This window comes from Hemitrygon akajei, chromosome 15 (genome assembly GCF_048418815.1).
Source record: "Hemitrygon akajei chromosome 15, sHemAka1.3, whole genome shotgun sequence".
Lineage (NCBI taxonomy): Eukaryota > Metazoa > Chordata > Chondrichthyes > Myliobatiformes > Dasyatidae > Hemitrygon > Hemitrygon akajei.
The window spans coordinates 27,623,659-27,635,339 of NC_133138.1; positions in this window are offsets into that span (position 1 = coordinate 27,623,659).

Below are 11,681 nucleotides of genomic sequence, written 5' to 3' on the forward strand. Positions count from 1 at the left end.
CTCACACTTTCTCCAAATCAGTGCATTTTGAGATTTTCTTCAGGACATTACTACTTGGTTAGCTGATGGGATATGTGCCTGGAAAATCAGTTGTGTGAACAGAATGAAGCATATTAACAACATGATTATTTCATTTCATTTTACTCTGGAAGCTCCACTGAGGACAAATGGGCAAGAATCACCTTTGTGTTACAAAGTTAATTTCTGTTCTCACTCAGACGTCCTGGAACAATATAGTCTCCATAATGCAAAGTCATCCTGTGATGTCTGTCAGTTATGTCAATAACTTATTTTCATCATATGGGATCTCCTCCCACACTGCACAGATTTCCCCACCCTCTAACCCCATGATTAAACCTGTTCCAGGCCCTTTCCCAGATCTTCTCAATTTTGAACGGTGACAGGACGGAATTTGCATGTGACAGTGAGGATGTTGCATTTTACCTGGAAGGTTTTAAACGGTCTTGAAGCATCTTCTCTTTCCTCCTGGGAATCCCTTGCTGTAATGAAAATCTGAGTCGAAAGGCTTTTTCTGGACGACTGGTGTCAGGGATGCCATAACACACACAAAATACTGGAGGAACTCATCAGGTTGGACAACATCTATGGAGGGCAATAAACAGTGAATGTTTCAGGCTAAGACCCTTCTGGATCCCTAAAAGGTTTCAGCCCATCACATCGATTGTTTATTCTCCTCTGCAGATACTGCCTGAGTTGATGAGTTCCTCTATCATGTCATGTGCACTGCTCAAGACTTCCAGGATCTGCAGACCCTCTTTTGTTTAAGGAGTGTATATTAGCAGATGCTGACAACACTTCACTCATCCTGCCAATAGATTAAGAAGACTTTCCAGAGACAGCATTGATGGTACCTCTCTAGTACTTTGAAAAGCCCATGTTTCCAAAGCAAAAGCTTTGGAGCCTATCTCTAGTGTCAAAGGTTTGCTTTAGCCATATGAGGAAAAGAATCTTTGAAGATTAAGACATCAGATCTGGCATTAAGATCAGACATTAACATTAATCTATCTGAAGCTGCTTGGGAAGCTGAAAGGTCTGAAGTGTGTCAACTGGACCACATAGACTACAGCCCAGGATTCTGAAAAAGGTAGCTGAAGAGATTGTGGATAGTGATCTTTCAAGAATCATTGGATTCTGGAATGGTTCCACAGGACAGGAACATTGTAAATGTCACTCTACTTTTTAAGAAGGGGTGGAGACAGAAGAAAGAAAATTTTAGGCCAGTTAGTCTGACTTCAGTGGCTGGGTAGATGTTGGAGTCCATTATTAAGAATGAGGTTTTGGGGTATTTGGAGGCACATGATAAAATAGGACAAAATCAGCACGGTTTCCTTAAGGGAAAATCTTGCCTGACAAATCTATGGAATTCTTTGCAGAAATGACAGGTGAGATAGACGAAGAGAGTCAGTGGATTTTATATACTTGGATTTTGGTGAAAGCTTTTGACAAGGTGCCACCCATGAGGCTGCTTAATAAGGTAAGAGCACATGGTATTACAGTAAAGATACTAGCACAGATAAAAGATTGGCTTACTGGCAGGAGGGGAAGAGTGGAAATAAGTAGAACCTTTTCTGGTTGGCTGCTGATGACTAGTGGTGTTCTGCTGGTGTCTGTATTGGGACTATTCCTTTTTGTGTATATGTCAATGATTTGGATGATGGAATTGATGGCTTTGTGGCCAAGTTTGCGGATGATATGAAGATAGATGGATGGGCAGGTAGTGTTGAGGAAGTAGAGAGCAGGCAGAAGGATTTAAACAGATTAGAAGAACAGGCAAAGAAGTAGCAGATGGAATGCAGTGTAGGGAAGTGTATGGTCATGCACTTGGTAGAAGGAATAAAGGTGTAGACTATTTACTAAATATGGAGAAAATTCAAAAATTGGAAAGACTTGGGAACCTTCATGCAAGTAGGGAAGACAAATGCAATGTTAGCATTTATTTTGAGATACTCGAATATAAAAGCAAAGGTGTAATGCTGAGGTTTTATAAGGTATTGGTCAGACTTCACTTGGAGTATTGAAAGCAGTTTTGGGCCCCTAATCTAAGAAAAGATATGCTGGGATTGGAGAGGGTCCAGAGGAGGTTAACAAGAAATAATCCGTGAATGAAAGGCTTGATGTTGTGGTGGTTCAGTCCAAAGTCTGTGGACCGGTCCACGGACTCCGGACTCTGGGTTTTCCTGCAGTCCCTTGCTGTGGTTGGACTTAACTAGAAACACCTGAGGCTCATATTGGAACTGGGAATATAAGTGGCCCTGGTATTGAGTGTGGTTGGGGTTGTTTTGTCAAGATACTCATGGCACAGATGGCTGGTGGAAGGCTAGGATGGACTCTTGCCATCCTTTGGGCTGCATTGGAGAACTGTGGCTTCTGGGAGCCTTGCTGGTAGTAGTTGGAGTGGTCTTGGCTGTCAGCCACTCTGAGCCAGGTAGGGATCTGGTTGCTTCTGTAGCCAGCCAAGGCTGCTGGCTGTAATGGCTACTCAGAGCTACCCTGATGCAGAGGTGGAACTGTCTGTTGTTCCTTGGTGTTTGTCTCTTCCTACCCTTGCCCCTGTGGGGTAAGTCAGGCCATTCTGCTGTTGCCCTGTGGGGGGAATCTGTCTTGTCTTTGCCTCTGTTGGGTAGGTCAGGCTGTTCTGCTGTTACTTGATGGATGGTCCAATCCCACCTTGGTGTGGAGTTATAGATGAGTCCTGGCTTGTTGGAGGATAAGTCCTGGATCTGTCTTGTGTACTGTCCTGTCTCATGTCAGTGCCTTGTTAAAGAGGAGTCCTGGCTTGTCAGGGGAAAAGTCTTGGCTCCATGTTGATGTACAGTTCCTAGTCTGCCCCAAGCTCCAAGCCTGCAGCCTCAAGCCTTGACCCAAGCCTGCAGCTTTGACCCAAGCCTCAAGACCCCAAGTCCCTAGCCAAGCCTCATCATGTCCTTGCCTGGGTTTGGGGGTTTGAGCCCAAGGCAAGACCCAGGTTCTGGGTCCTTGTCCAGTCTCGGGCTTGGAGTCCACCCCAGGCTCCTTGTTCCCAGTCCCTCGTCATGGTCCTGCTTCCCCTGCCTAGACTGCATCCCATCCTGTCCTTGGGTTCCATCTCGTCCTGTTTCTGGGACTCCAGTGTCTGTGTCCTGCAGCTGGGTCCTGATTCAACACCTGACTTATGACAGATGTATGAGGAGAGTTTGATGGCTTTGGGCCTGTAGTTGCTGGAGTTTAGAAAAACGAGTGGGCATGTCATTAAAATCTATCAAATTTTGAAAGGCCTAGATGGAGTGGATGTGGGGAGGATGTTTCCTATAGTGGGGGAGGACTTGACAGTAAGTCCAAGAATAGAGGACACCCATTTAGAATGGAGATAAGGAGGAATTTCTTTAGCCAGAACTTGGTGAATATGTGAAATTCATTGCCTCAGATGGCTGTGGAGGTCAGGTCAATTTGTATATTAAAAGTGGAGGCTGACATATTCAAAGTGGGGGTTGATATATTCCTGATTAGTCAGGGCATCAAATGTTACAGGGAGAAGATGAAGAATGCAGAGAGGAATAATAAGTCAGTCATGATGAAATGGTGGAGCAAACTCAATGGGCTGAATGGCCTTATTCTATTCCTTTGTCTTATGGTCTGCAACCATGGCCAGCTAAAGTTATTCACTAACTTTTCATGATTAGTAAACAATTTTTCATACTGTATCACTTCAGAGTTGAATACTGAGAAAACAGCAAAGCAGAGTAAATGCTGAACAGTTTAAAATGACGTGGAGAAACTGATTTAACATTTCAGTATGATCATCTTTCAAGTGACTATTGAACATGATTAATAAAGTGAATTAGCTTAAGTACAGTTTTTGATTTGAATACTTTCCAGGTGGCAGTGGTTGTAGCAAGGTCTAGGCCTCATGCCATGGGCTTGCCTGTTACAGCTGATCACAAAAGGAGATGTCAGAGGTGGTGTGGAGTGGCATTCATCCTGGATTGGGGCTGGCCCCCTCTGATGTTGATCTCCGGTGTCTGCTCAATGGAAGACATGCTGGATTGAGTGCATGTGCGTGTGTTTGTCTGCAGACTGTTGAGGGCTTGTTCTTGGTGTCAACACCCATGCAGCATCAATTATAAATGTATATTTAACTACTATCTTAGTGTTTTTTACTGACAGGAGAAGGGGCAAAGTTGGGTTGTGGGTGCATTAAAACTAATCACTTTGTGCAGGTGGGACTCATCAGCTGTGGTTGGCAGTTCATCTAGGAGAAGGAAAACTCTGATCTCAAATTTCTGCTGCCTTATGGCCTATACCCACTCATGGGGTGGGCTTCAGGAATAAAGCCCGAGGGGAAAAATCCTCTTAGAGCTGGAGTCTCTAAGGCAGTCCTACTTTGAGTTTAAAGTTGACTGGCAACTCCTGTGATGCTGCTGGTGCCAAACTCTGCTCTTCCTTTGGATTGATCAGCTGCATGGAGAGGGATGCCTGCTACATGGGCAATAGCTTGTTCTCTATTGTGCACTGCCTTGGCTTGCACGTTGGCTTGTGTATCATGTAGATAGCTAGGACGCAACATCCGCGGTTGACCCTGATCAATGTGTTATATGTGCCTTGTGCTGTGTATGAACATTGGGTACCATCACAGGTAAAGCACTCCGCTTAGAGTGTCATAGGAAAGCAACATCTATCATCAAGGGCTGCGGCCATGCTTTCTTCTCACCTCTGCCATTAGGAGGAAGGTACAGGAGTCTCAGGACCTACACTACCAGGTTCAGGAGTAGTTATTACCCCTCAACCATCAGGCTCTTGAACCAGAGGGGATAATTTCACCCAGCTTCACTTGCCTCGTCCCTAAACTGTTCCCACAACCTATGGACTCGGTTTTCAAGGATTCTTCTTCTCACGTTCTTGATATTTATTGCTTGCTTGCTTATTATTATTATTAGTTTTTTGCTTTTGTATTTGTAGTTTGTTTTACACTATTAAGAAATAGGAGTGCAATATACAAATGAAATATATGGTAGACCAACATTTAAATAGTATTCTGAGAGCAGTGTCATAAATTAATTTTGAAATGAAGTTTATTTTATATACATAGCAACTGAAGCAATAAAAACGTACAAAGCAAAATCCCATTAACCACCCAAAAATTGTCTGTTTTCTAGAGGTATTGATTGAAGAATGAATGTTATTTGCCCTTCAAAATAATTTGAGATATATAATGTTCAACTAACAGGATATCCATATTTGACATCCCTAAATAACAGCACTTCTATTAATGCTATTCAGTGTGCATCATTGACCTGAAATGGGATTAAAATATTTCAGCTTTTGAGTCAGACACAAGAACAGTGTCAATGGGGCCAAGCTGATGCCTTTTATTTTAGTCAGCGAGATCTCCAAATTAATTTTACATTATATGATAGCTACTCGACTGAACACTTGAGGATCATGGAGTCATAGAATACCACAGCACAGAAACAGGCCCTTCAGCCCATCTAGTTTCTGCTAAAATATTAATCTGCCTAGTCCCATTAACCTGCACCTGGGCCATAGCCATTCATATCCTTCCCCTCCATGTACCTAACCAAATTTCTCTTAAGTGTTGAAATTGAATTGGAATCCATCACTTCTGCTGGCAGCTTGTTCCACACTCTCACCACCCTCTGAGTGAAGAAGTTCCCCCTCATGTCCCCTTTAAACATTTTACCTTTAATCTATTGTCTCTAGTTGTGGTACATAAGAAATAGGAGCAGGAGTAGGCCAACTGGCCTGTCGAGCCTGCTCCTTGCTGATCATTGCTGATCTGGCCATGGACCCATCTCCACCTACCTGTATTTTCCCCATAACATTTAATTCCCCAACTATGCAAAAATCTATCCAACCTTGTCTTAAATATATTTACTGAGGTAGCCTCCACTGCTTCATTAGGCAGAGAATTCCACAGATTCGCCAGCCTCGGGGAAAAGCAGATCCTCCTCATTTCTGACCTAACTCTACTTCCCCGAATCTTGAGGTTATGTCCCCTACTTCTAGTCTCACCTACCAGTGGAAACAACATTACTTCCTCTATCTTATCTATCCCTTTCATAATTTTATGTTTCTATAAGATCTCCTCTCAACTAACCTCAGTGGAAAAAGCCTACTGGTATTTACCCTATATATACCCCTCATAATGTTGTATACCTCTATCAAATCTACCCTCAATCTTCTATGTTAGACCATAAGACCATAATATATCAGAGCAGAAGTAGGCCATTTGGCCCATTGAATCTGCTCTTCCATTTCAATATGGCTGATCCATTTTCCTCTTAGCCCCAAACCCCTGACTTCCCCCATATCCTTTTAAGCCCTGACCAATTAAGAATCTGTCAGCTTCTGTCTGAAATACTTTTTACTACAAATACATGTAATATTAGATAATTTTTCTCAATAAATAAATGAAAAAAGTATAATGTTTATTGTGTTATTTCATTGGGCTCTCTTTATCTAGTTTTAGGACTTGCGTGAAGATCTGATCACATTTTAGCAGAAATAGAGAAAATTCTACAGGGTTCACAAACTTTCTAGCCCCACTGTAAATCATTGACATATAATGTAAAAAGAATTGGTCCCAACAGAGACTGTTCTGGAATATTACTAGTCACTGGCAAACAAACAGAAAAGCCTCCCTTTATTCCCACCATTTGCCACCTGCGAATCAGCCACTGCTTTATCCATGCTGGAATCTTTCCTGTAATACCATGGGCTCATAGCTTGTTGATCAGCCTCATGTGTGGCACCATGACAAAGGCCTTCTGAAAATCCAAATACACAATGTCAACCAATTCTCTTTTTTTTATCCTGCTTTCTATTTTTTCAAAGAATTCCAACAGATTTGTCAGGCAAGATTTCCCCTTGAGGATTACCCTAGAGGACCTGTTTTTCAGCTTTCTACCTAGCTCCCTAAAATCTCTCTTCACCGACTTCTCACCTTGTCTACCTATGTTATTGGTGCCAATATGTACCAAGACTTCTGGCTGCTCACCCCTTCCCTTGAGAATGGACCAATTCAAGACATCTCTGATCTTGTCACCAGAGAGGCAACAAACCATCCAGGTGTCTCTATTGCACCTGCAGAGCCTTGTCTCTGGTCCTCTGACTAAGAAATCTCCTATCAACACTGTGGTCCTCTTTACCTTTGTTCTCTTCTGAGTGACAGCACCAGCTTCAGTGCCAGAAATCCAGTCATTGTGCCCCTCTCTGGTTGTCTCCCTCAATAGTATCTAGAGTACTTATTATTGAGGGGAACGGACATAGGTATACTATGCACTGGCTGTGTAATTGCCCTCCTTCTCCTGAGTCACCCAGTTACCTGTCTCATGCAAGTCTGGGGTAGCTACCTCTCTGTAGCTCCTGCCTGTCACCTCCTCATTCTCCTGTACGTTGAAGGTCATCCAGCTGCAGCTCCAGTTCCTTAATGCATTCTCTCAGGAGCTGCAGCTTGGTGCACCTGGTGCAGATGTGTTTATCTGGGAGACTGGAGACATCCCACATCCCCCACACAGTACAAAACACTGCCCCTGCAGCCATTCTCACTATACTATGCAGTATTAGATGAGGAATGAACAAATAAGAATAGCGAGAGAGTGACTTACAAGACAATCTACCTCAGCTAAGCGTGAGGAGCCGAAGCCAATCTAAAGACTGGCACACTCACAGCAATGCCTGCTTTACTTGCACTTGAATTATTCTTTTTGGCCCTTTCTGATGAATCCATCTTGCTGATTACTTGCTTCTCATCTCAGAAAACCTGCCGCAAATCTCTGCCGCCAAAATCTTGATCGCAAACCTGATTAAAATGTAGCTCTTTTTACGCACCACTGGTATTGATAGTCCAACTTCGATAAGTCTGGCTCGAAGCTCTGCTTTTTAAATCTTAAACACAGATGTGACTGAAAGATAGCTCTTTTTAATGCACTGCCTCTTGCTGATTGGTCACTTCTCCAATCTGGAAAACCGCCGTAAAACTTTACCTTCAGAATCTTGATCGCCACCCTGATTTAAAAAGTAGCTTTACACCCTGGTATGGATATTCCAATGCCAGGGAACTCTAGGAAATAAAGTCCTAACCTATTCAACCTTTCCCTATATCTCAGCTCCTCAAGGTCTGTGTGGTAAACTATGTATACCTGTCTGGACACGCCCCTCTGCTGACTGCTCCTGTGGCTCCTCCCACAGACCCCTGTATAAAGGCGATTGGGGCACTGCTCCTCTCTCAGTCTCCGAGATGTCGTGCTCCCTTTTGCTGCTAATAAAAGCCTATCGTTCACTTCACGTCTCCGAGAGTTATTGATGGTGCATCAGTCTGACAACATCCTTATAAATTTTCTCTGCCCTCTTGATATCTTTCCTGTAGGTAGGTTTCCAGAAGCATTAGTTGATTGACTTAATATCTGCAATCTTAATTTATTAATTATGACAATTTTTCTCTCTAAAGATTCTGATAGGTTCATATTCATAACAGGACATATTACTGTCATACAGCAAAGTTTACTAATTTAATCAGGAATGGCCATTTTGAACAAGTAACCGCTGAGGTTTTCATTTTACATACCAAAGTGACACCTTGTGGTCAAATCAGTCTGTGCTTTTCTGGATGTTTGGATAAAAAGATTAAGAACATTAAAAGGAAAATTAAACTACAATATAATTCAAAGTTGATCTATGATTTGAATTTCATCCATCACTATAAATGCCTCTATTGCAGTGCCATACCCCGGTGAGATAGGGACATGCCTGTCCTAGCATGCGTATTCAGCTCCGGTGGACTGGGCAGATGACATCCAATGGCCAGCAAGGCAGTTCGGTATTGTTCTTTGGAGAGTGAAGGGCATGACAAGGCAGAGAAGAAATCATGGCCATTCACTGCAATCAAGGAAGACCCCACTTGTGATATCTACTTGTGCCATTGGACCCAGACTTCCAAGGTCGAGAGTGTGGATCTACCCCAGTGCAATGAGTTTCCCACATTGTAAACTCACCCCCACAGGTTTCCTGTCATTATCGGATATGATGGACACACACCATATTGTTAATGTGTAGTGGATTGATTACAATGAGGATTAAAAATTGATTTGGGTACTGACATAATGTAAACACAGCTGGAATGGGCACTGGTGAACTTATTAACTTACAGAGCAACTTAGCAAACAGGAATTAATGCTTCTGAAAATTTGCTATTTTATTATCTGTTATAAAAATAACTTCAATTCCACTTGGGTTTCTGCTGGAAAGAAGAATGTGCCAATGACAGTTATAGGCAATAACAGATTAAATACTCTAGAAATAAAACATGAAGTCCAATATTATATTGCTATTGTCTAATCTTTTACAAATAGAAATGTCAAGTTATTAAAAATAATTTATCTTAATTGAAATGTTTAATTTCTGTTAAATTTGGTTTTTCATTGCATGGTTAATTCCTACAATATTACAATTTTGTAGACTTCTGGGCATTTTAAAGTTGGAACAGAATCAGTTAATTAATGTTAAATTCTCTCCTCAGCATTGCGTTCTACTAAACAGATTTCTTGATTAAAAGCTGATTTTTCACTTTCAGAGATTTTTAATCTCATAACTGAATGAACAAAACTTTTAAAAATAAAACCTTTAATAAATTATTATTTTAAATAAGCAAAAATTTACATTATTTTTTGATATCATGCAACATGCTAAGGAAACACAATAATCAGTAGTGAGTTGAGGATTATTTTAAGAGTTTCTTCAGTTTCTTCATCATTACCTGGCAACTGACATAATCTGAACCAGCTATATAAATACTGTGGCAACAAGAACAGATCAAAGGCAACTATTCAACAATAAGTCAATTAAGTCATCTGATGTTCGCTCCTTAGCTTTACAATGGGCATTGTTATGACTGTGCTCAAGGCCTCGGACAGGCAGATCAGATTGGGAAAGGGAAGAAGCATTGAAGTGGCAGACAACAGGATGCTCAGGGTTACCCCTGCAAGCTAAACACAGGTGCCCCACAAAGGGGCAACCTCATCTGCGTTTCATTTTCCCAATGCATATGAGAATATACTGTGAACACCAAATGCAGTGCACTAGATATTGAAGATGTGCAAGTGATTTGCTGCTTCATCTTCAGGGGTTCTCAACGTGGGGTCCATGGACCACTCGGTTAATGGTAGAGGTTCATGGCATAAAGAAGGTTGGGTACCCCTGATCTAGATTCCAGAAGAACTGTTAGATCCGTTATGTTTTGTAACTCCAAAACTCAATTGAAAGAAAATTATGGGAGCCCCGGGGAGGAACATGCTTACTTTGCGTTTACTTTTAGTGAGGCACGTACATAAGATGTGGTGGCAGAATGACGTATGCCATTCACGTACTTTTACATATAACCCGTAATGAATTATGTAATCAACAAAGAATGCTTAATCTTACAATATATTTACGATATTACGGGAATATTAAACATACAGCAAGATCTCTCTTCATTTTTACCTCATCCATCTGTGATGTTGGTTCTGTATTTATCTCTGCATTAGCACAGCCAGTGTTGCTGGGCATGCACTAAAGCTCTGCATCTTGTAATTTTTACACTCCCTTGTTTACATTCTCACATTGTAATTGCTCCCATTAATTCATCAACTGAAAGAATTTTACAGATTACTCCTGCAGCAACCCTGAACTCACTCTGTCACAGATAAACCCTATCAATTCTTCCTCCATCTTCACTACATCTTAAATCTGAGATATTTTCTCTCTTTCCCAGTTTTGACAAATAGGCTTCAAACTGAAGGTGACTCTGTTTTTCCTTCTAACAATGCAGCCTCATCTGCTGAGTCTTTCCAACATTTTCTGCTGTTATTAAGGATAACATTAATGTACATAGAAACATTAGTGCTCCCCTTTCAAGTCATACAAATCCTAACTTAGAAATACTATATTCTCTTTTCACTGTTTCTTGTAAAAATTCAAAGTTAAAAGTCAAAGTAAATTTATTATCAAATTACATATACGTCATCACAGACTGCTTTATGATTCATTTACTTGCAGGCATTCACATGAAAATAGATAAATACAATAGTAATTATGAAAAAAACTATACATAAACAAAAAATAATAAACAAAGTGCAAAAGAAGTCAATTGTGCAATTAAAAATAAATAAGTAAATTAATAATACTGAGCATATGTGTTGTAGTGGAGGTAAGTCTATAGGTAGTGGAATCATTTCAGACTTGAGGTGAGTGAAGTCATCCATGTTGGTTCCAGGAACAATGTCACGATATCATTTTCATCAGATAGAATGCACTGATATATTAAAAATACTCAGTATCATCTTCTCTAGGAGAAAGCAGTGGTCAGCAAAAATTGGTGATCTTAACACTGATGCACATATTCCCAGGAACAAATGAGGAAAAAGTATATAATTTTCATTACTCTGTCCGTGAGCTGCTGTAGCATATTGTGATGGACTGCTCCATCTTCACTGCAATTATCTCAAAAACAATCAAAACCACAGATTTCTTTAGCTTACTGAAATATTTAATATTATCACATCATATTTATAGCAGACTTTTGATAAACATGTAATTAAACACTTCTTATTTTGTTGCAGTAGTGATCCTCAATCCAAGCTAATTAACCATTTCCTTTTAATTAATTAAACTAATTTTCAAAGGGT